The 26,017-nt window shown below is 43.3% G+C and overlaps 1 non-coding gene across 1 annotated transcript; it reads left to right on the forward strand.

Moving 5' to 3' along the window:
• The first annotated feature begins 11,786 nt into the window (after window positions 1-11,786).
• LOC119940541 lies at window positions 11,787-11,923 on the forward strand. The gene has a single exon (XR_005455013.1). It is a non-coding gene; the product is annotated as a small nucleolar RNA SNORA7 (small nucleolar RNA).
• The last annotated feature ends 14,094 nt before the right edge of the window (window positions 11,924-26,017 follow it).

The following is a 26,017-nucleotide window of genomic DNA, read 5'->3' on the forward strand; positions in this document are numbered from 1 at the left end:
TATGGAGCAAGAATTAGCCTATCCCTTCGTCAGTCAGTCAGTCACAGTTATTTATTAAGCACTTTCTGCAAGCAGAGCACTATACTAAGCACTTGGGAGAGTATGATCATCATCATCATCAATTGTATTTATTGAGCACTTACTATGTGCAGAGCAGTGTACTAAGCGCTTGGGAAGTACAAATTGGCAACATATAGAGACAGTCCCTATCCAACAGTGGGCTCACAAAGTAACACATTCCACTAAACTGTAAGCTCCTTGAGCTTACAACTGCCAACTCAAGTGTACTCTTCCAAGTGCTTACAATAGTGCTATGCACACAGTAAGCACTTAGTAAATATTACTATTATTACTTCTATTACTTCTGCACACAGTCTGCGTTCAGTAAGTTCATCCAATTGATCATAAGGTGGATTTCAAATAAATGCTGAGATGCTATCTTTTCATTTAAATACACGTTAGTAACTGCCTGCAAAAAGCAATGATAAACTGAGGATTCCGGTGTGATGGAGAAAGACCTGGTTATTGATTATTTTTTTACCTAAATGAAATTTCTATTTTGTTAGGCCTTTAGCATGAAGAAACATTGACACTATTAAAAATTAATACATGACAAATAGAACAGTTTTTCCACCACAGTGTATTACGAGGTGCACTTTAACAGCTCGAGAAACATATAAATCGTTCTGCGTATGCTACATTTATGAATGCTTTCTTAAAGGCCGATAGAACATCATCTAGTGTGCGTTTTCAAATCTCTTCTCACGTCTCTGAAACAGCTAAGAGCACAGCTCAAGATGATGGAATAGAAAAGTCTAGTTTGATTAATCACCCTTTATTAAATTCTTTCTAAAATGGTCCCCAAGTTAAAAATGTGAGTTTAATTTCTTATTTTTCCCTGGGCTTTCACCAAAGAAAGGGAATAAATCGACTGCTCACCAGCCCAAGGAAATGCTACCCAACTTGACCACGAAAAGGAGGTAGGCCGAGCACAGCGGTAATAGTAGCAGCAACTGAAAATTAGTTTAGCCTCAAGTCCAGGAATTGCTTTATTAACTACTGGACGGGTTCCAAAGCACCGTAATGAAGCCTGTGGGGGCCAGGGAAGATTTTAGGTCAACCAACTCTCTTTGTAGTACATTTATCTAGAAAAGCTGGCTGATGTACTAACAATGCACGGTGTATATCGGTGGGTCGCTGGATATTTCCCAGAGCACTCAGCACTTGTTTCCTTGTCTCTGCCGCCTCGGAGATGAAGGAAATTAAAAGCACCGTCTTTTAATTGCACTGAACTTCTCTCTCCACCTCCACATTAAACATGACCCGATTTTCCAGATTGGGTCTTTGATAGCTGGAGTGATAACTTCCGGGACTCTGGGGAATGAGGCATTTATTGACACACATAATTTGGGGCAGGGCTGGCTGGCAGCCATCTCGCCCCTTGCTCCTGGATGGAAGGCAGGCAGGCGAAACTGGAGCGTTCCAAAATGGTGGTCCGGCCTCCGACTTCCCTCCGCAGTCTAACTCTCCCACTTCTGGAATGCCCTTGTTTTGTTCACCCCTTTTCCCTCTAAAAACACAGTGGGTCATGAACAGCCCAACTCGGTACCCTACAGAACCTGTTGTTCTTTCGCTTAATCAACCATTGATATCGATGGAGTTTTTTCCATGTGCAGAGCACTGTACTAAGTCCTTGGGAGAGTCCTAGAGTAAGTAGACGTGATTCCCTGCCCTCAAGGAGCTTAAAATCTAGCAGGGGAGATGGTCACTAAAATAAATTACAGGAAGGGGAAGAAATCAAGTATATGCACCTAAGTTCTGTGGGGGTCAGAATTGGGTAAATACCCAAGTGTTTAGCCGGTCATTTCTCCACCTTCTCTACTTTTCTATCTCCATCCTCTGACATCAGCTGCAGAAGAAGCAACGTGGCTTAGTGGATAAAGCATGGCCCCGGGCGTCAGAAGGACCTGGGCTCTAATCCCGGCTCTGCCACAGGCCTGCTGTGTGACCTTGAGCAAGTCGCTTCACTTCTCTGGGCCTCAGTTACCTCATCTGGAAAAAACGGGGATTAAGAGTGTGAGCCCAGTGTGGGATGGGGACTATATCCAACGTGATTAACTTGTACCTACCCCAGTATTTAGAACAGTGCTTGGCACACAGCACTCAGCAGGTACCATAATTACCATAATCATTATTATTACTCAAGCGCACGGGTGATTCAGTTGGGAAATAAAGTGGGCTGATTCGGTAGGCAGGGATTATGAAACAGCTTCACAGATGGGGAGAAGAGTGATCTGTCGGCTGTGAAGAGGGAAAGGTTGACAGTAAAGAAAACAAAAATGAGGTACAGTGAGTAAATTGGTGTTAGAGGACTGAAGTGTGTGGATGGGGTTGATTTGGGAGAGGGACCGTGCTTTTCTCAGTGTCTGAGTCATTCCGCTCTTTTTTCTGCCACTGTGTGTTTGACTGTTGGTATTTTGAGTGGATCTGTTTCATTTTATTCCCCCCGCCTTTTCTCTCCTTCCCGAGCCTGTCTCTTACTGTGGTTTCTGTGGCTGTGGCTCTCTGGCTGGGCTTCTAGCCCTGGGGGCTTCTTTGGATGGTTGTGGGGTGCGATATCTGTGGGATTAAATCCCAAGCATTACCTATGGGAGAGTATGTATGTACGGCATACGTACAATATTACATTTAATATTATTTATGTAATACACACACATACACATACATGCAGGCACATACCATGGTTTTGATTTGATATCATATAATATATATCATATATAAATATGGGAAGCAGCATGGCGTAGTGGATAAAGCACAGGTCTGGGAGTCAGGTCATGAGTTCTAATCCCTGCTCCACCACTTGTCTGCTGTGTGACCTTGGGCAAGTTACTTTGCTTCTCTGGGCCTCAGTTATCTCATCTGGAAAATGGGGATTGAGACTGTGAGCCCCACATGGGACAGGGACTGTGTCCAACCGATTTGCTTGTATCCATCCCAGCGCTTAGTAGAGTGCCTGGCACATAGTAAGCACTTTACAAATGCTATAATTATTACTATTATCTAAGTGTATAATACACACACACATACACACACACGCACATGCAGGCACATACATGTGCTTGCGTACACATATAACCCAGCCTGCACACTTTACTCCTCTACCAAGCCCCACTTTTCCTCATCTCCCACTCCCTTCTGAGTCCCCTGACTTGCTCCCTTTGCTCTTCCCCGTCCCAGCCCCACAGCACTTATGTATAGATCTCTAATTTATTTATTTGTATTGATGTCTGTCTCCCCCCTTTAGACTGTAAGCTCGTTGAAGCAGGAAATGTAACAGTTTATTGTTGTATTGTACTCTCTCAAGCGCTTAGTACAGTGCTAACAGTCTGCTCTGCAAACAGTAAGCGCTCAATAATGATGTAGTGTATAGAGCATGGGCCTGGGAGTCAAAACATCATGGGTTCTAATCCTGACTCTGCCACTTGTCTGCTGTGTGACCTCTGGAAGTCACTTCACTTCTCTGGGCCTCAGTTCCCTCATCTGTAAAATGGGGATGAAGACTGTGAGCCCCATGTGGGACAGGGACTGTGTCCAACCTGATTACCTTGTATCCACTCCAGAGCTTAGAACAGTGCTTGACACGTAGTAAGCGCTTAACAAATGCTATCATTATTATCATTATTACCATTTCTTTCTTCCACGCAGTAAAAACCTGAGTCTCTGCCGTTGTCTTTGTCTATGTTTGGATCACTTCGCCTTTGACTCTTTCTCATGCCGCTGCTGCGCAACACAGGGGAATCTACTTTGTCGCTTTGGCTTAGACCTTTCCATTCTGGGTAGCCCAGTACGGCATAGCTCTAGCCCCGTCGGCGGTCACAAACTCTCCTGCCATGATAAGGCATCAATTCATAGGAGAGTTACAAGCCCGACGAGGCGAATGTTATTTTTAGGCGATGGCTCTGAAATTGCCAGTACTTGTATTTTGCCAGCAAATTAAGCGGCTCCAACTCCCGATTCGGTTCTTGAGATTAGGCTTCTGATGTTTTAGAGATTCGAGCTCTCCCGGTTAAAAGGATATAAAAAATGAGCCCTAAGAGTTTGACGATATCAGACTTGTTATGGAGAAACCTCTGCCCCATCATCTGTGAAATAGGGACATTGTCAGCCAGTGGCAGCTAATTGATTTTTAGGGAGGACAAGAGAGTTTTGAAGGAGTGTCCAGGGTCGCTTTCTCTGAATTAGAGTAGATTGATAAAAGTCTTCATAACTACAGGACAGGGGATCTGCAGATTCACGGCATCGGACGGGATGAACAAGTACCGACTCGTGGTCTAAGTGGAAAGAGCACAGGCCTGGGAGTCAGAGGATGTGGGTTCCAATCCAGACCCAAGCACTTGTCTGCTGTGTGACCTTGGGCAAGTCACTTCACTTCTCAGTTCCTTCATCTGCAAAATGAGGATTGAGACTGTGAGCCCCACATGGGACAGGGACTGTGTCCAACCCGATTTGCTTGTATCCACCCCAGTGCTTAGTACGGTGCCTGGCACATAGTAAGCACTTAACTAATACCATTATTATTATTATGTTAAACACAGAGAAGTCAGAGTTACTGTCTCTTTCAAACACCCTCTCCCAAGCCACCTTACACATCAGAATGGGCTGTCTACCAAGAGCATATAATTAATGGCATTTGTTAAGTGCTTACTATGTGTTAAGCACTGTTCTAATCGCTGGGGTAGATACAAGTTAATCAGGTCAGACACAGTCTAAGTAGGAGGGAGAACAGTTATCGAGCCCTGATTTTACCGATAAGGAAACTGAGGTACAGAGATGTTAAGTTACTTGGCCAAGGTCACACAGCAGCAAGTGGTAGAGTGGGGACTTGAACCCAGGTCCTCTGACTTCCAGGCCTGGTCTCTTTCTCTTCTGCCACAGTGCCTTATCTATGTCAAGAAACAGCATGGTGTAGTGGATAGAGCACAGGCCTGGAGGTCATAAGGTCAAGGGTTCTTATAATAATAACAGTGGCATTTATTAAGTGCTTACTATGTGCAAAGCACTGTTCTAAGCGCTGGGGAGGTTACAAGGTGATCAGGTTGTCCCACAGGGGGCTCACAGTCTTCACCTCCATTTTACAGATGAGGGAATTGAGGCCCAGAGAAGTGAAGTGACTTGCCCAAAGACACACACCTGACAAGTGGCAGAGGCAGGATTTGAACCCATGACCTGACTCCAAAGCCCGTGCTCTTTCCACTGAGCCACGCTGCTTCTCTTATTTGTTCTTATCTGTTCTAAGCGCTGGAGTAGTTTCAAAGTAATCAGGTTGTCCCACGTGGGACTCAGTCTTAGTACTCATTCTACAGATGACATAACAGGCACAGAGAAGTTACGTGACTTGTCCAGGGTCACACAGCAGACAAGTAGCAGAGCCGGGATTAGAACCCACATCCTCTGACCCCAAGCCTGTGCTGTTTCCACTAAGCTACGCTAAAATAGAAAGGAGAGGAAACTCCACAGTGTCCATTTTGCTTCTTTGTTAGGAGAGACTATTGAAGTTATTTTGTAGTGCATTTCATCAAATTTCATAGACAAATTGTGAGGCATTGGGTTTAAATCAAACAGGTGTCATCTTTTTTTTTTTTAAATGGAGAATTCATTCTCTGGATGGAAGCAGTGGGGATTGAGATTGTAAAGAAGGAAGATACAGAATCTATTATTAACTCCAGAAGCTCTTGGTGACAGGTGTAGAGAGGAAAGTTTTCCTGCCCAGGCTATGAACCCTATTCCTTTGACACAAACTAGAAACAAAGATGCATTTACAAAGTTAAAATCAATAGGCTTGAGAACAGTCCAAGCCTACAATCATAATTTTGACTGAGCATTATGCGTTTCCTACTTCCAGAACGTCCTTTCTCCTCTCCATTTTGATTGTTTATGTGGTATGTAATGAGAAACAGATTCAACCAGTCAATTAATCTGTGGTATTTAAAGAGCCCTATACTGCGTGCGGAACAAGGTAATACACGCTTCAAAAATATAACAGAGCCGTAAAGGATTTCTGCCCTCAAGGAGATTACAGTTTAGCTGGAGAGACAGAGACGTAAAATTATTTACAGATAGGAGGAGGTTGTAGAGTATATGAGGTATGTAGTTAAGGGTTCCTGGGTTCTGTGAGTTTTACGGATTAAAACCTAGAGCGATTAAATAATTAAATGCCATAGGGATATAAGAATACCATAGTTTCCCACCAGGAATGGTGGATTGAGTCCCTTGTGCATGAGACTTTAAGATTGAAAGCCAGCACAGTGGAAGTATAGTGCTCAAGTAGTGGTTTAATTTTTAAATCATTTTTAACCTATAGTATTTGTACCAAGGTTTTTACTTTTGCTTTCTCGTTTCTCTAGTCCCAAATCACTGCTCTTTTCTTCATGGTAGGGTGCCACGCTGGTCTACCTGTTTCAGTTTGACCCTGTTTTTAAGTTGAGATGCAGTCTTGTCTGAAATTTTTCTTCACTGCATCTTTAAAATATTTGCTCTGCCCTTTTGGCATTCATTTTGCCAAGTTCGGCTCACCACACAGTAGCCCTTTGGAGCAGTGCAGCCTAGTGGAAAGAGAGGGCCTGGATTCTAATCCAGACTCTGGCGTTTACCTGCTGTGTGACCTTGGGCAAGTCACTTAACTGTACCTCAGCTCCCTCATCTCCAAAATGGGGAGTCAATAACCGTTCTCCCTTCTACTTAGACTGTGAGTCCAGTGGGGGACCTTATTACCTTGTATCTACCCCAGCACTTAGTACAGTGCTTGGCACATAGTAAACTTTTAACAAATATTACAACTGTTATCATTCATTCTCCTTATTTGTCCTATCCAGAATAGCCTTGTTGAGGTAAGTGCAGCTTTGATGTTAGGAAACAGATTTTATTCCTGGATTTCTTTGTGAACCAGTCTTTCCATTCTAAGTTGAAGGACCTGGGTTCTAATTCCAGCCCCGTCTCTTACCTGCTGTGGGACCTTGAGCAAGCCACTTAACTTCTCTGGGCCTCAGTTTTCTCAACTGTAAATGGGGGGGTTCAATACCTATTCTCTCTCCTACTTTGACTGTGAGCCCCATGTGGGATTGGGGCTATATCTAAGCAGATCATTGTATATTCAGTGCTTAGTACAGTCCTTAATACCACAATTATCTATTTTAGTCCTGGCTGTCTATCTTTAGCTTCATGATTGTCTGAATAGCTTTGGATCTCTTCTGCTACAGTATCCCACCTCCGCCACATCTCTGCTGTGTGACCTTGGGCAAGTCACTTCACTTCTCTGTGCTTCAGGGACCTCAACTGGAAAATGGGGATTGAGACTGTGAGCCCCACGTGGGACAGGGACTGTGTCCAACCTGATTTGCTTGTATCTACCCCAGTGCTTAGAACCGTGCTTGGCACGTAGTAAGCGCTTAAAAAATGCCATCATTATTAATATAATTATTAGAGGCAGAAGCTGGAGGAGTTGATCTGTGAAAGTTCCTTTCTGTTTTCTGGTTCTATTCTACTTATTCATTTCCTTATGGTATTTGTTGAACACTTACTATGCATCAATCAATCAATCAATTGTATTTATTGAGCACTTACTGTGTGCAGAGCACTGTACTAAGTGCTTGGGAAGTACAAGTTGGCAACAAATAGAGACAGTCCCTACCCAACAGTGGGCTCACAGTCTAGAAGGGGGAGACAGAGAACAAAACCAAACATATTAACAAAATAAAATAAATGGAATAGATATGTAAAAGTAAAATAAATAGAGTAATAAATATGTACAAACATGTATACATATATACAGGTGCTGTGGGGAAGGGAAGGAGGTAAGACGGGATGGAGGGGGGATGAAGGGGAGAGGAAGGAGGGGGCTCAGTCTGGGAAGGCCTCCTGGAGGAGGTGAGCTCTCAGTAGGGCCTTGAAGGGAGGAAGAGAGCTAGCATCAAGCACTGTTTTAAGCACTGGGGTAGATACAAATTAATCAGGTTGGATGCCTCATAATTTAAATATTCATTCATTCAGTTGCATTTTTTGAGCACTTACTATGTGCAAAGCAGTGTACTAAGCACTCGGGAGAGTACAGTATAACAAGAAACAGACACATTGCCTGCCCACAGCGAGCTTACAGTCTAGAAAGGGAGACAGACATTAATATATGTAAATAAGTAGACTGACTAGTATTGAATCTGCATTTTACAGTTGAGGAAACCGAGCCCAGATAAGTTAAGCGACTTGCCCAAGGTCACACAACAGATAAGTGGCGGAGCCAAGATTAGAACCCAGTTCAGTCCTCTGCACACAGTAAGTGTTCAATAAATATGCTCTGTACACAGTAAGTGCTCAATAAATACGATTGAATGAAATACGACTGAATGAATGAAAGGTCCTCTGACTCTCAGGCCCAGGCTCTTCCCACAATGCCACACCACTTCCTTAGATTCATTCCTCCTTGAAATGGCTTTAGGGGGCTGCCTTCCTCATGTATTTCCCCATTTAGGATAAAGCTGATGAGACTCAGGAGAAAATGCGAGGCTGAGTATAAGCCGAGGGGCCCGTTTCAGGTCGAAGGGGTATGTGATCCTCATATCGGGGGTCTCTGGTCTGAAAGAAATTGTTTTCTTTAAGGTTTGGAAATCCATTCAGCAAGACTGAAGATATAGTTTTCAACTGAAGTAGTCATCTGTTCATTTTAGCCTGCCCCGTGTCTAACATCAGACAGTTAGAATAATATTTATTTATAAAATTTATTATTTAGGGACTTGGTTTTGTAACCATAAATGATCCAAGAATTATTTTAGATCAGGCTCAACAGTTTCTTAACTCTTCATTTCTTTTAAAAGTTCATTTTTTAAGAAACATTTTCTCAATGAGGGCAGGACATTAAAATGCATTACTTTATAAAGACTGCTTACATTTTAACTATGCTTGATCAAAGAATGTTGAAGTTTAAAATATCAATACATAATGCCAAAGAACTTCCTATGAACTGAAATTTGAGAGACAAAGACACAGAAAGACCCCCAAAGAGAGGAGCCCCAGATACCCAGAATAATCCAGAAATTAAAACAGCCCAGAAAAATGCTATAATAAAAAAGATAATAACTTAGTAATGGGGAGATTATTTTGAATTTTAGACACACTTAACCATTTCAAATAACTGGATTTTCTGATGAAGGTCATACATGAAAGTTGATCAGATGCAGTTTCTAGAAATTCCAGAGTTCAGATATTATGGTGCGATATTCCCTGACTTCTCCATTGTTGGATAGGGATTGTCTCATGTTGCCCAATTGCACTTTCCAAGCACTTATTACAGTGCTCTGCACTCAGTAAGAGCTCAATAAATATGATTGAGTAAGCTCCTTATGGTCAGGGATCACATTTACCAACTCTGTTATACTTTCCCAAGTGCTTAGTACAGTATTCTGCACATAGTAAGCACTCAATAAATACCATTGATTGATTGATCAATTGTCGGTAGTTTGTATGCCTACCAACTCTGTTGTGCATTTCATTCATTCATTCAGTCGTATTTTTTGAGCGTTTACTGTGTGCAGAGCACTGTACTAAGTGCTTGGGAAGTACAAGTTGGCAACACATAGAGACGGTCCCTACCCAACAATGGGCTCACAGTCTGCTGTGTGACCTTGGGTAAGTCACTTAATTTCTCTGAGCCTCCGTTTCCTCGTCTGCAAAATAGGGACCAAATGCCTAGTCTCATCATCATCATTGATGATATTTTTTGAGTGCTTACTATGAGCCCTGTACTAAGTGCTTGACAGAATACAAGACAAAAGAGATGGCAGTCATGTTCCCTGCCCACGACAAGTTTACACTCTATTTGTTCTGACGATTTTGACACCTGTCTACATGTTTTGTTTTATTGTCTGTCTCCCACTTCAAGACTGTGAGCCCGTTGTTGGGTAAGGACCATCTCTGTATGTTGCCAACTTGTACTTCCCAAGCACTTAGTACAGTGCTCTGCACACTGTAAGCTCTCAATAAATACGACTGAATGAATGAATGAATGAATGACGAGACCCATTCCCTCCTTCTTAGAGTGTAAGCCGCATGAGAGACAGGGATTGTGATTGATCTAAATTCCACTGTATTCATTCATCATATTTACTGAGTGTTTACTGCATGCAGAGCACTGTACTAAGCGCTTGAAAAGTACAATTCATCAATAAAGTGATACAGTCCCTGCCCACACTGGGCGTTTGGTCTAGAAAGGGGGAAACAGATATCTAAACAAGTAAACAGAAACAGTGTGGCTTAATGGAAAGAGCATGGGCTTGAGAGTCAGAAGTCGTGGGTTCTAATCCAAGCTCTGCTAACTTGTCAGCTGTGTGATTTTGGGCGTCACCTAACTTCTCTGTGCCTCAGTTACCTAATCTGTAAAATGGGGATTAATAATAATAATAATAATAATGGCATTTGTTAAGCGTTTACTATGTGCAAAGCACTGTTCTAAGCACTGGAGAGGATACAAGGTGATCAGGTTGTCCCACATGGGGCTCACAGTCTTAATCCCCATTTGACAGATGAGGAAACTGAAGCACAGAGAAGTTAATTGACTTGCCCAGTCACACAGCTGACAAGTGGAAGAGCCGGGATTAGAACCCATGACCTCTGACTCCCAATCCTGTGCTCTTTCCACTGGACCACGATGCATCTCATGAGCCTCATGTGGGACAACATGATTGCCTTGAATCCACCCCAGAGCTTAGAAAAGTGCTTGGCACATAGTAACAGTGCTTGGCACATAGTAAGCACTTAACAAATATCATCATCATCATTATTATTATATAAATAGAATTATATGTACCCCAGCATTTAGTCCAGTTCTTTGTTCATCATAAATGTTTAGGAAATATTATAAATCTGTTTTCTAATCAATAGAGCACATCAGTACAATCCAGAACTCTCAAAAGACTCAGAAGAACACAAACGAGACACAGAGTAAACAGAATCAAAGGTAGCTGTGAATAATTGGATTTCTCATCATAAAAGTGATCAATGTTTAAGGCCCCTGGACGCGACCGCCACTGGGAATAACAATACAAAATGTTGTAGTTATTAAGGGTTTACTAAACGTGCAGCTCGGTGGAAGAAACAATAACCAGAAGAGACAGTCTAAAGGAAAGGGGATGCCTGTGACAAATCTGCATTTTAGAGATGAGAAAACTGAGGGACCGAGATACTTAGTGTCTTTCAAGAGGTTATCTAGCAGGGAAGTGGTAGAGACAGGATTAGAACCCAGATCTCCCGATTCCCATCCTGTTCCCTTTCCACCAAACCCAGCGGCTTCTGACCTGCCCCGTTCAGGTTTAAACAGGTCTGAGATTGGGAAAACAAGTACACCTCTTCAGGTCCTGGATGTGCCCCAGAGTTGCTGTTGTATAACACGAGCTAAGACCGACACAAGATCTTTGTAGCAGGGAATGTGTCCGTTTATTTTGTTCTACTGTGCTCTCTCAAGTGCTTAGTACAGTACTCTGTACACAGTAAGCGCTCAATAGACACAACTGAATAAAGGTCAACTCATCCCCGAGACTAAGGTAACCTGTCATTCAGTATACTCATTCTTAACGAGAATGTTAATCTTATTAATCTTTTTTTTTGGCTGTCTCCTCCATTTGAGGTGGGAATGTGTCTCATATTCCTGTTTTTCTTTCCCAAGGGCTTAGTACAGTGTATATTGCTCAGTGAACTTCCTTACTGCTCCTGCTTCTAATAATAATAATTGTGGTATTCATTGTCACCTCTCAGGGTCGCACCTGGAGAGTTTCTGTCTTCTACCAGTCTTGGCTATGGGAGGGAGAGTCAAGCAGAGGCCTACCCCTTCCATTGCTAGCTTGGGCAGTGGCTAGCGAGTGGAAGGCAATCTGCCACAAGTCAAAACTCCCCCGTACTGGGCAGCAGGGCATGGGAGAGAGTCGAGGGTGGAGACTCAAGTTGACTGTGCAGAAGGAGGTGGTGGTAAACCACTTTTGGATTTTTACCAAGAAAACTGTGGATCCACTACCAGAACAATTGCAGATGGAGAGCGGGGCATTCTGGGAGAGATGTGTCTGTGGTGTCACTGTGGGTTGGAAATGACTCAACAGCATAAGACAAGACAAACTCGATAAGTGCTTACTATGTGCCAGACACTGTACTAAGCACCAGAATGGATACAAGCAGATCAGGTTGAAAACAGTCCCTGTCCCACGTGGGGCTCACGGTCTCAATCCCCATTTTACAGAGGAGGGAAGTGAGGACCAGGAAAGTGAAGTGACTTTCCCACGGTCACAAAGCAGATAAGTGGCAGAGCCGGGTTGAGAACACATGACTTTCTGCCTCCCAGGCCCGTGCTCTAACCACTGCATCATGCTGCTTCTACATTGCCAGGAATAACACAAGGAATTTGTAAAATATCAGGAGTGATGGGACCCATTCATATGTAGTGACATCTGCTGAGACAAATTTCATCTAGTTTTTGGTGCTTTTTCAGAGCCTGAGAGTCTTGGATTCTAATTCTGGCTCTGCCTCTTGGCTGCTGTGTGCCCTTCGGCAAATCACTTAACTTCTCTGTGCCTCCATTTCCTCGTCTGTAAAACGAGGATTAAATAACCGATCTCCCTCCAACTTAGACTGTGATCCCCATATGGGGCAGGGACTGTATCTAACCTGATTATCTTGTATCTACCCCAGTGCTTGGTACATTGTAAGTGGTTAACGAAGACCCCAGTTATTTTCTAGGGAACACCCCATTGGTAGCTGTGAAAAGAATAGATGCTCTTGCAGTCATTTGTTTTAATGCACTTGTGTTGTGATAGCGGAGAAGCAGGTTGACTTAGTGGAAAGATCACGGGCTTGAGAGTCAGACAAGGTGGGTTCTAATCCCCGCTGTGCCATTTGTCTGCTGTGTCACCTTGGGCAAGTCACTTTGCTTCTCTGTGCCTCAGTTACCTCATCTGTAAAATGGGGATGAAGACTGTGAGCTACAACCTGATTACCTTGTATCTCCCCCAGTGTGTAGAACAGTGCTTGGCACATAGTAAGCGCTTAACAAATACCATCATCATCAACTCCTGGAATGTGAACAATAGCCAACCTCTGCGTATCAATCAGTAGTATTTATCGAGCATTTACTGTGTGCAGAGCACTGTTCTAAGTGCTCACCTATGCATTTCCAATGATCCTGCCACCACTTTTCGCCACTTTGGGCTTCCAGTAGCCCTGTCCTAGTGGTCTTTCCCACCAATGAGGTGGCAGTGAAAGCCGCATCGCTGTCTATCAGTCAGGCACTGGTTCCATTAACAAGTCCTTTCTGGGCCATGACAGCAGGATACGCCAGCCTTGGGATGCTTCAGAGAAATCGGCTCTCAGATCTTCCAGTTTTCTGATCCATTGGAGTGTGCCAGTAACATCGGCTCAGTCCATTCTGACCTTGTTATCGGGAACAGCAGATGTTTTATCTGTACTACCCTGGCTCCTTGCCTTTGATAGATTTTGGTATCATCCTGGCGAGAGTCTCAGAATTTTGCAAAACTCTCAGGCACCTTTGATAAGAAGGCTTCTACTCCCAGCAAAGCCAATGTGAGTTTCTCTTGCAGCAGAAAGGGAATACAGCTATTTCTGTCATGATTTAGGGCACAGGTTTCCTGAGGAATAAATATACTCTTCCCCCTCACTGACTTCTAGTGGCACTCTCCCCTCAACAGAATAAAATCACATTCCACTTCTCTTTTCCTTATAATTCCTCTAGACTGTGAGCTCTCTGTGGGCAGGGAACATGTCTACTGATGCTTTTGTATTGGACTCTCCCAAGCACTTAGTACAGTGCTTTGCACACAGTAAGCACTCAATAAATATCATTGAATGCACGAGTGATTGCTAGATGAGCTCTTTTTCAGCAATATAATCAGTCCTCTGCTTCCAGACAGGATTCTGTGCCATAGCGTGTTTTAAGTTCAGAATTCGTTCACTGGCAGCGTTGGCTTCTTTATTCCATTTCACAGCATGGCCTGATGGACTGCAAATTCCTTCCGGAGAATGAAACCAAATGGTCTTTTGATTTATGGGTGAGGTGATCAGATTTACGGAAGCTCAAATTGCGTCAATGGATGAAGCTACCAGGGAAGACGGAAAGGCAGAGCGTCAGAGATGGACAGCGTGAGGGAAAGGGAGAGGCAGAGGGTATGGGAAGTGGAGGAAAAGGCAGAGAGAAAAAGACAGAAATGAAGGAGGGGATAGAGAAAGGAGGGCAAGAAGAAGCCCGAGAGGAACAAAGAGAAGGAGATGATGAAAGAGAGACGGAGGGAAGCAGCGTGGCTTCGTGGATAGAGCGCGGGCCCGAGAGTCAGGACCTGGGTTCCAATCCACTTGTCTGCTGTGTGACCTTGGGCAAATCACTTCACTTTTATGGGCCTCATGACCTCATTCGTAAAATGGCAATTAAGACTGTGAGCCCCATGTGGGACGTGGACTATGTCCAACCTGATAAGCTTGTGTTTACCCCAGCACTTAGAACGGTGCTTGACACATAGTAAGTGCGTAGCAAATACCATCATTATGAAGGAGAGGGAAGAGTTGGGAAACGGCCGGGTTGAAGACGATTAGTTAATCATTTAATGGTATTCACTGAGCTCTTCCTTTGTGCAGAGCCCCGCTTGGGGAGTACAATAGAGTTTTAAAATTTGATCCATATCCTCAAGGAGTTTGCAGTCTAGTCGGGGAGACAGAAAATAAAAAAAAATTACAGGTAAGAGAAGCAACTGAATATAAGGATAGGAATGTCAGGGGCAATGGGGGATGAGGAATTGAGAGACCAGGGCTGATACACAGAGACACACATAGAAAATCAGTCACTTCTGTGCTCCAGGAGATCATCAGCGACAGATTCAGCGTAGGAATATTGTCTAATTACTCTTTTGTCCTCCCCAAGAGCTTAGTACGGTGCTCTGAACACAATAAGTGTTCAATGAAGCACTATAAGGCAGAAGCAGTGTAGTCTAGTTGATAGAGCATGGGCTGAGGGTGAGAAGGACCTGGGTTCTAATTCCAGCTCTACCACTCATCTCAAGCAGTTGACTCCTCTGTGCCTCGGTTGCCTTATCTGTGAAATGGGGATTGGCACTCTGAATCCCACATGGGACATGGACTGTGTCCAACCTGATTAGCTTGTATCTACCCAAGCGTTTGGAACAGTGCCTGGCACAGAGTCAGCACTTAACAAATGCCATTTTTAGAAAAACAAAACTAGGCAGAATAAAGCTAGATGACCAGATGCTCTTTGCGTACATTTCTGTTTCTTCCATACTTTTCCCTCCCCATTAACCTACCCCAATTTCAAGCCAGGTAAATCCTCCTGGATTTTAAAGCTATTGAGCAAAAGCTATTGAGCAAAAGCTATTTGAGAACAATCCATGTTAACTGTCATGAGCATACTGCTTGTATTATCAGGGTGTGGGGATGTGTGAATATATACATACACACCTTCTCCCCAAATTAATATACGGTAAAACTAGGTGAAATTCTATTTTCACAAGTAGTGGCCTTCTATTTATTTCTATTCCAAAAAATGTGAGTTTTCAACCCTAGGGGGTGGCCAGGGTTAGACTTGTTCTGTTTTTCACAGCGGAGAGTGATGTGAGAGTGATGTTCTAGACTGTGAGCCCATTGTTGGATAGAGACCGTCTCTATATGTTGCCGGCTTGTACTTCCCAAGCGCTTAGTACAGTGCTCTGCACACAGTAAGTGCTCAATAAATACAATTGAATGAATGAATGAATCAGCAGTTAAGTGAATTTAAAAGTCACACAGGAGGCAGTTGGAAGAGCCAGAACTGGAACCACGGTCTTCGGACACCTGGGTCCGTGCCTTGATAGGTAGCATTATTTCCACTGTTTAAAGTGAAGACACTGAGGCACAGAGAGTTCAAATGACTTATCCAAGGTCACTCGGCAGGTCATGGGCAGAGCTGGCTTAAGGGTCTGCTTCCTTCGACACCCAGGCCCGTGCCCTTACCACTGGGCCATGCCGACTCCCATCCACAATAAAAATCACTTACACATGTCCCTAATCTTAAAGCATCCCCCCCCGCCATTTCTGCCCGGAGTGGGTTTTTTAGAGCCACCTTTTATACCTGCTGTATGAGATTTTATGAAGAAAGTCATGGTTTTATAACTTTTTCTGTAGCAGCGTGAAGAGAGCAACCGACAGGAACTCTGATATTAGCTGGCTTTTGGAGCAGCTGGATAGTATCCATTGTGTTCAGCCAAAGAGCCATTTCCTTGAAACTAACTTTTTTTTCCCTTATGTTGTTTTCCATCTACACTCTCTGTCAACCCCATGGGCCCCCCTATTCTTCTCAGGTTCACTGTGCTTACATTTTAATCTAAAAGGATAGAGAAGGAGAGCCATTAAAATAGCAAGCATCTGTGTGGCAGTTAGCCACCCTACAATTACAAAGATGTGCAGTTCAGAATGAAAATAGAGAAAAGAGTACTGGCTCCAAAATGAGAAGCAGCATAGCCGATTGGATAGATCACAGTCCTGGACGCCAGAAGGACATGGATTCTGATCTGACACTGGCCTGCTATGTGACCTTGGGCTAGTCACTTAACTTCCCTGTTCCTCTGTTAGCTCATCTGTAAAATGCAGAAAAAGGCTGTGAGCCCCATGTGGGATGTGGACTGTGTCCAACCTGATTAGCTAGTATCTACCCCAGCACTTTCATTTATTCAATTCAATTATATTTATTGAGCACTTACTGTGTGCATAGCACTGAACTAAGTGCTTGGGAGTTTTCAATATAACAGTGAATGGACACATTCCCTGCCCACAATGAGCTTACAGTCTAGAGGGGGAGATAGACATTAATAGAAAAAAATAAATGACAGATAAGAGCTGTGGGGCTGGGAATGGGGAATGAATACAAGGAGCAAGTCAGGGCGACACAGAAGGGAGAGGTAGAAGAGGAAAAGAGGGCTTAGTCAGGGAAGGCCTCTTGGAAGAGATGGGCCTTCAGTAAGGCTTTGAAGAGGGGAAAGAGTCATTTTCTGTCAGATTCGAGTAGGGAGGGCAATCCAGGCCAGAGGTAGGTTGTGGGCAAGAGGTTGGCGGCAAGATAGACAAGATTGACATGTGGTGAGAAGGTTAGCATTAGAGAAACGAAGTGTGCGAGCTGGGTTGTAGGAGGAGAGTAGTGAGGTGAGGTAGGAGGGGGCAAGGTGATTAAGTGCTTTAAAGCCAGTGGTGAGGAATTTTTCTTTGTTGTGGAGGAGAATGGGCAACCACTAGAGTCTCTTGAGGAGTGGGGAAACACGTCCTGAACATTTATTTTTGAAGAAAAATGTTCTGGGCAGCAGAGTGAAATATGGACTGGAGTAGGGAGAGACAGGAGGCAAGGAGGTCAGCACGGAGGCTGATACAGCAATCAAGGCGGGGAGGGATAAGTGATTGTATGTAACACGGTAGCAGTTTGGATGGAGAGGAAAGGGTGGATTTTTAGCAATGTTGTGAAGGTGGAACCAACAGGATTTAGTGACACATTGAATATGTGGGTTAAATGAGAGGAAGGGCTCAAGGGTAATGCTAAGGTTGAGGGGTTGTGAGACAGGAAGGATGGTGGTGCCGTCTACAGTGATGCGAAAGTTAGCCGGGGGATAGGGTTTGGGTGGGAAAGTGTCAGTAAGGCCTTAGTAAATGCACCAATTTTTCGTTGCTATCTACCCTTTAGAGATCATTATGAAGAAGAGTCACATAGAAGCTTTCTTTCCTTTTCTCTTCTCAAGTAATCTATTCACCTGTTTAGCTTAGGAGAGAATTAGCTCTTTTAAGCAGAGGAGGTAATTAGTAATACCATCAAGTTCCTAGCAACATACAGCTATGTACTTGAACTGAGAAATTCAGATAGTTTAAATACAAGTTCAATTGTGAAGCAGTGTGGTCTAGTGGATAGAGTATGGGCCTGGGTTCTAATCCTAACCCTGCCACTTGTCTGCGGGTGATGTGGGCAAGTCACTTCACTTCTGGGCCTCCATTTCCTCATCTGTAAATCGGAGATTAAGACTGTGTGCCCCATGAACTGTGTCCCAACCTGATTATCTTGTATCTAACCTGGCGTTTACAACAGTGCCTGGCACATAGTAAGCACTTAGCAAATACCACAGAAAAACAACAAACAGAAAACTGAGGAATCATGAGAAGCATTTCGTTTTCCTCAGAGATACAGGAGTAGCAGCTATTGATTAATCCTTTTTTAAACCAGCTGGGAAAATTAAGCCCTACTGATTCTAAATATATAGCCCAAATCATTATGCCCCAGAATGCTGTAGTCAGCATTACAGAAGCCCTACTTGTTAAGTAGTGTATTTCAGTGGGCTAGCAAATTAACTAAAACAATTACTCTCAACACCTACGTTGTGTAGCAATTTCCTTAAGGAACAAATTTGATTCTCTCTTTCAAACAATGAAGGGATACAGATAGGTAGAAACGAACAGATCCCTCTTGACTTTGCCTAAGAGAATGTTTTCATATTTCTGTCGCTTGCGTTTATGGCTATGCCATGCTTTTATTACCCTTTTTCCATTTGCATACTGGGGAAATTCTCCATGCTTATCTTCACAGTAATGTCAGTTTCTGAGAGGAGGGAACAATAATTTAAGACTTGTAATAATGACTGTAGTATTTGCTAAGCAGTTAATATGTGCAAAGCCCTGTACTAAGCGCTGGGGTGGATACGATATAATCGGGTTGGACACAGTCCCTGTCCCACATGGGGTTCTAGACTGTGAGCTCATTTTGGGCAAGGAACGTGTCCACCAACTCTGATGTATTGTACTCTCCCAAATGCTTAGTACAGTCCTTTGCACATAGTAAGCACTAAATAGTATCACTGATGATGATGATGATAAAAGTAGGAGCAGGAATAAGAATTGAATCCCCATTTTGCAGATGAGGAAACTGAAACCCAGAGAAGCAGCACGGCCTAGAACAAGCCTAGGACTCAGAAGGTTATGGATTCTTATCCTGGCTCTGCCACTTGTCGGGTGTGAGGCCTTGGGCAAGTCATTTCACTTCCCTGTGATTCAGTTAACTCATCTGTAAAATGGGAAATGAGACTGTGAGCCCCATTTGTACATATATACACAAGTGCTTTGGGGTGGGGAGCAGGGGTAGAGCAAAGGGAGAGAAATCTTCCAATTCTTGCAAGTTGATGAGTTATTCCTTTTCAAAATGGAGAGTGAGACCCAACCTGACCACTGTGAGCCGTCTTCCCGCCACACCGAAGAAATGATTCTGCTGAAAATCCTCACTGAGGCTAATCGCATTGGCTCGAGGTGGGCTCGTCGCTGAGACCAGAAGGGACCAGCGTTCCATTCATTCATTTTCATTCATAGTTATTGAGCACCTGCTGAGTGCTAAGCACTGTACTAAGCACTTGGGAGAGTACTCAACAACAAGTATCATTTGTCCCTCTCTGAGACCTCTTAGCCAAATGGTTTGTTCTCTGTGAAATGCAGACATTAGAATATGGAAGCAAATGCTTGCAGGAGAGACCACTTCTTTTGGATAAATAAGTAGTAATGTGCGGCAACTAGATTGGAAACAAATTCAACTAAAACCTTAATAGGATATCCTGCCAGATTTCAGAAACCTATGAATAGGGATTGAACCAAATTCAATAACTGACAGGCAGCCGTAATGGCTCCTTTGATAACAGGATTAAGAAGTATTGACATTTGTTTTGTATAACAGGATTGACAAAAATGCTTTTCCAACAACCCTCATTAGCTCTCTTGATGGTTTTGCTGAAATCACATATGAAAAATGGGGAAAAGGGTCACACCTGCTAAAATAGGGTAAAGACAAACAAAATCAATCCAGCATTTCCTGTCGCAGTACTGGGAGATTGTTGAATACACCATTATAATGTGATTCTTCTTTGAGAAAGAGCAGCATGGCCTAATAGAAAGAGCATAGAACTGAAAGTCAGGAGTCCTGGAATCTATTCCCAGCCTTTTTTTTTTTTTAAAAAAAAGGGACTTGTTAACCACTTACTATGTGCCAAGCACTGTTCTAAGCAATGGGGTAGATGCAAGATAATCAGGTCCCACATGGGGCTCACAAACTAAGTAGAATAATAATAATAATAATACTTTTGCCATTTGTTAAGCCCTTACTCTGTGCCAAGCTCTGTTCTAAGCTCTGGGGGAGATACAAGGAAATCAGGTTGTCCCTCATGGGGCTCACAGTTTTAATCCCCATTTTACAGATGAGGTAACTGAGGCCCAGAGAAGTGACTTGCCCAAAGTCACACAGCTAACATGAGGTGGAGCTAGGATTAGAACCCATGACCCCTGACTCCCAAGCCCACATTCTTTCCATTGAGCCACGCTGCTTCTCTTGAAGGAAGAACAGGTATTGAATCCCCATTTTGCAGATGAAGGAACAAAGGTACAGAGAAGTTAAAGGACTTACCCAAGGTCACACTTGCCCAAGGTGAGCTGGGATTAGAACCCATGACCTCTGACTCCTAAACCCACGCTCTTTCCACTGAGCCACGCTGCTTCTCTAGAAGGAAGAACAGGTATTGAATTCCCATTTTGCAGATGAAGGAACAAAGGTACAGAGAAGTTAAAGGACTTACCCAAGGTCACACTTGCCCAAGGCGAGCTGGGATTAGAACCCAGATCCTTTGACTCCCAGGCCCATGCTCTTTCCATTAGACTACACTGCTTCTCTATTGCAGTAAGCAGTTGGGAGAGTACAGTAGACTTGGAATTCAAATTAAGATTTTTATAATGTAAGTCTCCAAACAGGGTTTTTGCCCACCATAAGCATTATGCTATTACACCTTCCCAACCTCTGCCTCAGCCTTACAGAAACAGAACTGGGGCATCGGTGAATGTACTATTATGATATGATTCTTAAAAAAATAAAATAAAATAAGGAGGCCTGTTGTGATAGATGATGTTCCAGGATCCTGGCCAGCTTTATTAAGCTCTAAATTTCTGTATTTTCTACCTGTAGAGCAACCGTTTCAAGTCCTGTATCTCTAAGAAAATTCCAGGTTTTAAGGGCCTCACCTCTGCAATCAAAAAATCAATTGAGAAACAGTGTGGTCTTGTGGAAAGTGCACAGGCCTGGGAGTCAGTAGACCTGGGTTCTAATCCTGACTCTGACGCTTGTCTGCTCAGTGACCTCGAGCAACTCACTTTACTTGTCTGTGCCCCAGTTCCCTCATCTGAAAAATGGGGAATCAGACCGTGAACCCGTGTGGGACATGGGTTGTGTCCAACCTGCTTAGCTCCTATCTAGACCAGCACTTAATGTGGTCCTGGCACGTGGTAAGCACTTAACGAGTACCAGTAAAAAAAAAAAGTAAAAATCAGTGGTATTCATTGAGAGCTTACTGTGTGCAGAGCACTGTACTAAGCACTTGGAAGACTGCAATACAATAATAATAATAATGATGGTATTTGTTAAGTGCTTACAAAGTGCAAAGCACTGTTCTAAGTGCTGGGGAGGTTACAAGGTGATCATGTTGTCCCACTTGGGGCTCGCAGTCTTAATCCCCATTTTACAGATGAGGTAACTGAGGCACAGAGAAGTTAAGTGACTTGCCCAAAGTCACACAGCTGACAGTTGGAGGAGCCGGGATTTGAACCAATAGAGCCCTTATCCCGACTCTCCCACCACGTCAACCATCTTCCTAACCTGGACCACATCCTAGGTCTTATCCCACTCCCTTCTGCATCCCTCTTGCACTTGGATTTGCTCCCTTTATTCATCCCTCCCTCATTCCAACAGCACTAAATCTGTAATTTGTTTATATTAATGTCTGTCTCCCCCTCTAAACTGTAAGCTCGCTGTGGACAGGGAATGTGTCTCCCAACTCTGTTTTACCATTATATTGTACTCTCCCAAATGCTTAGTGGGATGCTCTGCACACAGTACGTTTTACAGATGGAAAAATGTTTTACAGATGGAAAAACAGAGGGCCAGAGGGTTTAAGGAATCTGCCAAAGATTACTCCCATCAGTGATGATCCGTCTTCTGCCTCTCTGAAATGATCTGGTTTCATCTGGCTTTCCCAGATCAAAAATAGATTGGATAATTAACAACGTACTCTGTCCGAGGACGGGCTGGATTCTAACGTTTCAGTTTAAATGATTTTGGCTAGTGGAAGCTCCAAAAGATGAAAAGGAGGGGCAAACCAAAGAGATTGTACTCCAATGGAATGAAAGCATTAAGTCATTTAAAATGACTTAATTAATGATCGCTTTGAAATCGCTAATTACCAGTCACATGAGAAACCAAAACAGTTTGTCAGTTAACTGCCTGAGGCAAAAGTTAATGTTCTAATAAACTAGGTATTAATTGATACGATTTTCACGTAGCTTATTTCCATTATCAAGCGTATTCAACTCTGTATAAATAGTACCGATTTTCTAAACTGTTTGGTATCCCTAGAGAAGTTCCCTTGCCAAACCACTTGTTTATTGATAATTGACTGATTACACCTTTCAGAAAGTGGAAAATACCTCTTTTTCAGTAACTTTTAGGTTTGAGTATCGGTACTTTTTTTAACGGTGCAGTTCCATCAAATGGAGCCCGAAAAGAAATCTCTCTGGTTGCAAGGCAAACTTGGAATCCCTCTAGATTAGGTAATAATAATTATTATTGTACTATTTGTTAAGCACTTAGTATGTGCCAGGAACTGGGGTCGATAGAAGGTAATCGAGTTGGACGCTTAGGGCTCACAGTCCTAATCTCTGTTTTACAGAGGCAGCAACTGAGATCCAGAGGAAATGAATCGACTTACCCAAGGGCACACAGCAGACAAGTGGCGGAGCTAGGATTAGAACCCATGACCTTCTGGCTCCCAGGCCTGTGCTCTATCCACTACACTATGCTGTTAGCATTGTCTCCAGTCTGTGGGTCCCCTGAAGGATCCTGGGAGCAGTCACACTTTAGTCTGAGCTTGGCAGCCAAATTGAACAGGGTTTTTCCAAGTGGCCTCTGTTGAACTAGACCTGAACGTAGAAGATCTAGTTTATTGACTCTACATGGCAGAAAGCTCAGGCTTTGGACCCGTTGGATTGGATCAATCATTGGTGTTGATTGAGCGCTTAGTCTCTTAGAATTTTCTCAGCGAACACTGTAACGATCATCAGTAGAAACACCGCTTAAAGTTTATTTCCCCAAGATTTGGGGGAGCAGTGTGGTCTAGTGGAAAGAACCTGGACCTGGGAGTCAGAGGATCTAATCCTGATTCCACCACTTGTCTGCTGTGGGAAGTCTGGTAAAGTTAAGTAAGTGCTTAACAAATACCATTAAAAAATATGGTCTTGACTGCAATCTAGGTTTGAAGTAAATTTACATAAACGTGTCCCCCAGAAAAGGATTAAAAAAGTAGTTTGTCAATAAATTAGAGGATATATTTACAAGAGAGGTAGGAGTGAAACATCTAGGAACAAAGAGCTGGAAATATATTTTCCTGAAAGGCAGACTTGGCTTCCGAAACAGAGGAAAATAGGGATGCAATGGGAAACTGAATCCAGCATCAGAGGGGACAAATTAGCCTCTCTAAATTTGTTCAGCCAGTCACCAGTACTGTGATTAAAGGTGTTGCCAACTCGTTTCTGCCGAGTCATAGGGAGAATTTTGTCAGGCATGAGATTTAATGTTTAGGAAACTCAGACACCTCCTTTTTTCTTTTGTGGTATTTGTTAAGCGCTTACTATGCTCCAGGCACCATACTAAGCACTAGGATAGATGCAAGATAATCAGGTTGGACACAGTCCATGTCCCACTTGGAGCTCACAATCTTAAGCCTCATTTTACGGATGAGGTAACTGAGGCCCAGAGAAGTTCAGTGACTTGTCTGAGGTCACACAGCAGACAAGTGACTGATCGGGGATTAGAACCCAGGTCCTTCTGACTTCCAGGCCTGGGCTCTTTCCATGATTCTTCTTGGACAGCTGACTGCCCTATTCTGGATGTTGAGGACTCCATGGATTCGTGCTCTATGAGGCTACCACACAATTAATTTTACTATTAGTTTTCCCAGAGGACGTGGTTCATAACTAAGCAACTGTTCAAAGTCATAAGGATGGGTGCTCTCCACCCCCAAATTCCAGATGAACATAAACTGATTTGTGTGGAGAATTTCCACCTCATAAGAAGTGCAACCAGACTGCCAGATTCAAATAAGACAATCTTGAAAATCTGTGCTTTTGGGGACTCCTGAATGGAAATACACTTACGCTATTGTCCAGATAAGGCAACTGAGGCACAGAGAAATGAAGTGGCTTGCCCAAGTCACACGCAGCAGACAAGCGGAGGAGTTTTTTATGTATTTTTTTAAGTGCTTACTACATTCCGGGCACTGGGATAGATAGATAGATGAGAAGCAGTGTGGCTCAGTGGAAAGAGCATGGGCTTTGGAGTCAGAGGTCATGGGTTCAAATCCCAGCTCCACCAATTGTCAGCTGTGTGACTTTGGGCAAGTCACTTAACTTCTCTGGGCCTCAGTTACCTCATCTGTAAAATGGGGATTAAGACTGTGAGCCCCCCATGGGACAACCTGATTGCCTTAACAGTGCTTTGCACGTAGTAAGCGCTTAATAAGTGCCATTATTATTATTATTATAAAAGGCAGTCAGATTGGACAGGGTTCATGTCCCACATTGGGCTCAAGGTCTTATTCCCATTTTCTGGATGAGGTGATTGAGGCAACAGTGAAGTGACTGGACCAAGGTCACACAGCAGACAAGTGGCCGAGCTAGGATTAGAACCCAGGTGCTTCTGACTCCCAGGTCTGTGCTGTAGCCACTAGGCCACCCTCAGTGGGTGGTTCTTCAAATGCCAAGGGCAACATCATAGACCAAGTTCACGACACCAAGAATTGAAGAGCCCCAACATTTCCCCACAAATCCTCAGCCTCTTTCTATGCCACTTCACTTTGAAATAACCTTCAGGGGCTATCAAAAGGCTGCAGCTTCTGAAGTTAGGAGCCTTGAAGTGCAGTCACAAAAATAAAATAGATTAGTTACTTCAGAGAAGCCCCTGTTATTCTGAGATCAATTTAACCACATCACCTTTTGTTTCTAGAAGAAAAGGAAGGGACAGTTTTAGTGAAGTTTTTCTCAATGGAATTGTTTGAAATCTCTGTCCGAAATAAGGCATCCAAGTGGTAAAATAGAGAGTAAAATTTCATCTACTTTGGCACTAGACTGTAAGCTCATTGTGGGTTTATTGTGTTTATTGTTGTAGCGTACTTTCCCGAGTGCTTCGTACAGTGCTCTGCACACAGTAAGTACTAGATAAATAATAATAATAATAATGGTATTTGTTAAGTGCTATGTGCCAAGCACTGTTCTAAGCACTGGGGTAATCAGGTTGTCCCACGTGGGGCTCACAGTCTTAATCCCCATTTTACAGGTGAGGTAACTGAGGCACAGAGAAGTTTAGCGACTTGCCCAAAGTCACACAGCTGATAAGTGGTGGTCGGGATTAGAACCCAGGACCTCTGACTCCCAAGCCCGTGCTCTTTCCACTAAGCCACTCTGCTTCTTTAATACAAGAGAATGAATGAATGAATGGGTATATCAATCAGTCATATTTATTGAGCACTTCCTTTGTGCCAAGCATTGCACTAAAACCTTGGCAGGGAACCATACTACAGAGTTGATTCCTGCCCCCAAAATCTTACAATCTAGAGAGAGAGAAAGATATTAAGAAGGATTACAGTTAGTAATCTAAGTATTATGGCGCTGAGAGGTGAGTGTTGTAAAATGCTTAAAGGGTACAGATCTAAGTGAAAGGATGATACAGAAGGGAGAGGGAGTAGAGTAGAATAGTGTTGATGGAGAAGAGATATTTATTTATTGGAAATCTGTCCCAGCTCTCTCTCACTCCAGGGCTGGAGCGCTATTTCCTGAAGATGAGGAGGTTGGTATTTGGTATGCCAAAAAAGTTTTCCAGTTGACTATC

Source organism: Tachyglossus aculeatus, chromosome 18 (genome assembly GCF_015852505.1).
Source record: "Tachyglossus aculeatus isolate mTacAcu1 chromosome 18, mTacAcu1.pri, whole genome shotgun sequence".
Taxonomy (NCBI): domain Eukaryota; kingdom Metazoa; phylum Chordata; class Mammalia; order Monotremata; family Tachyglossidae; genus Tachyglossus; species Tachyglossus aculeatus.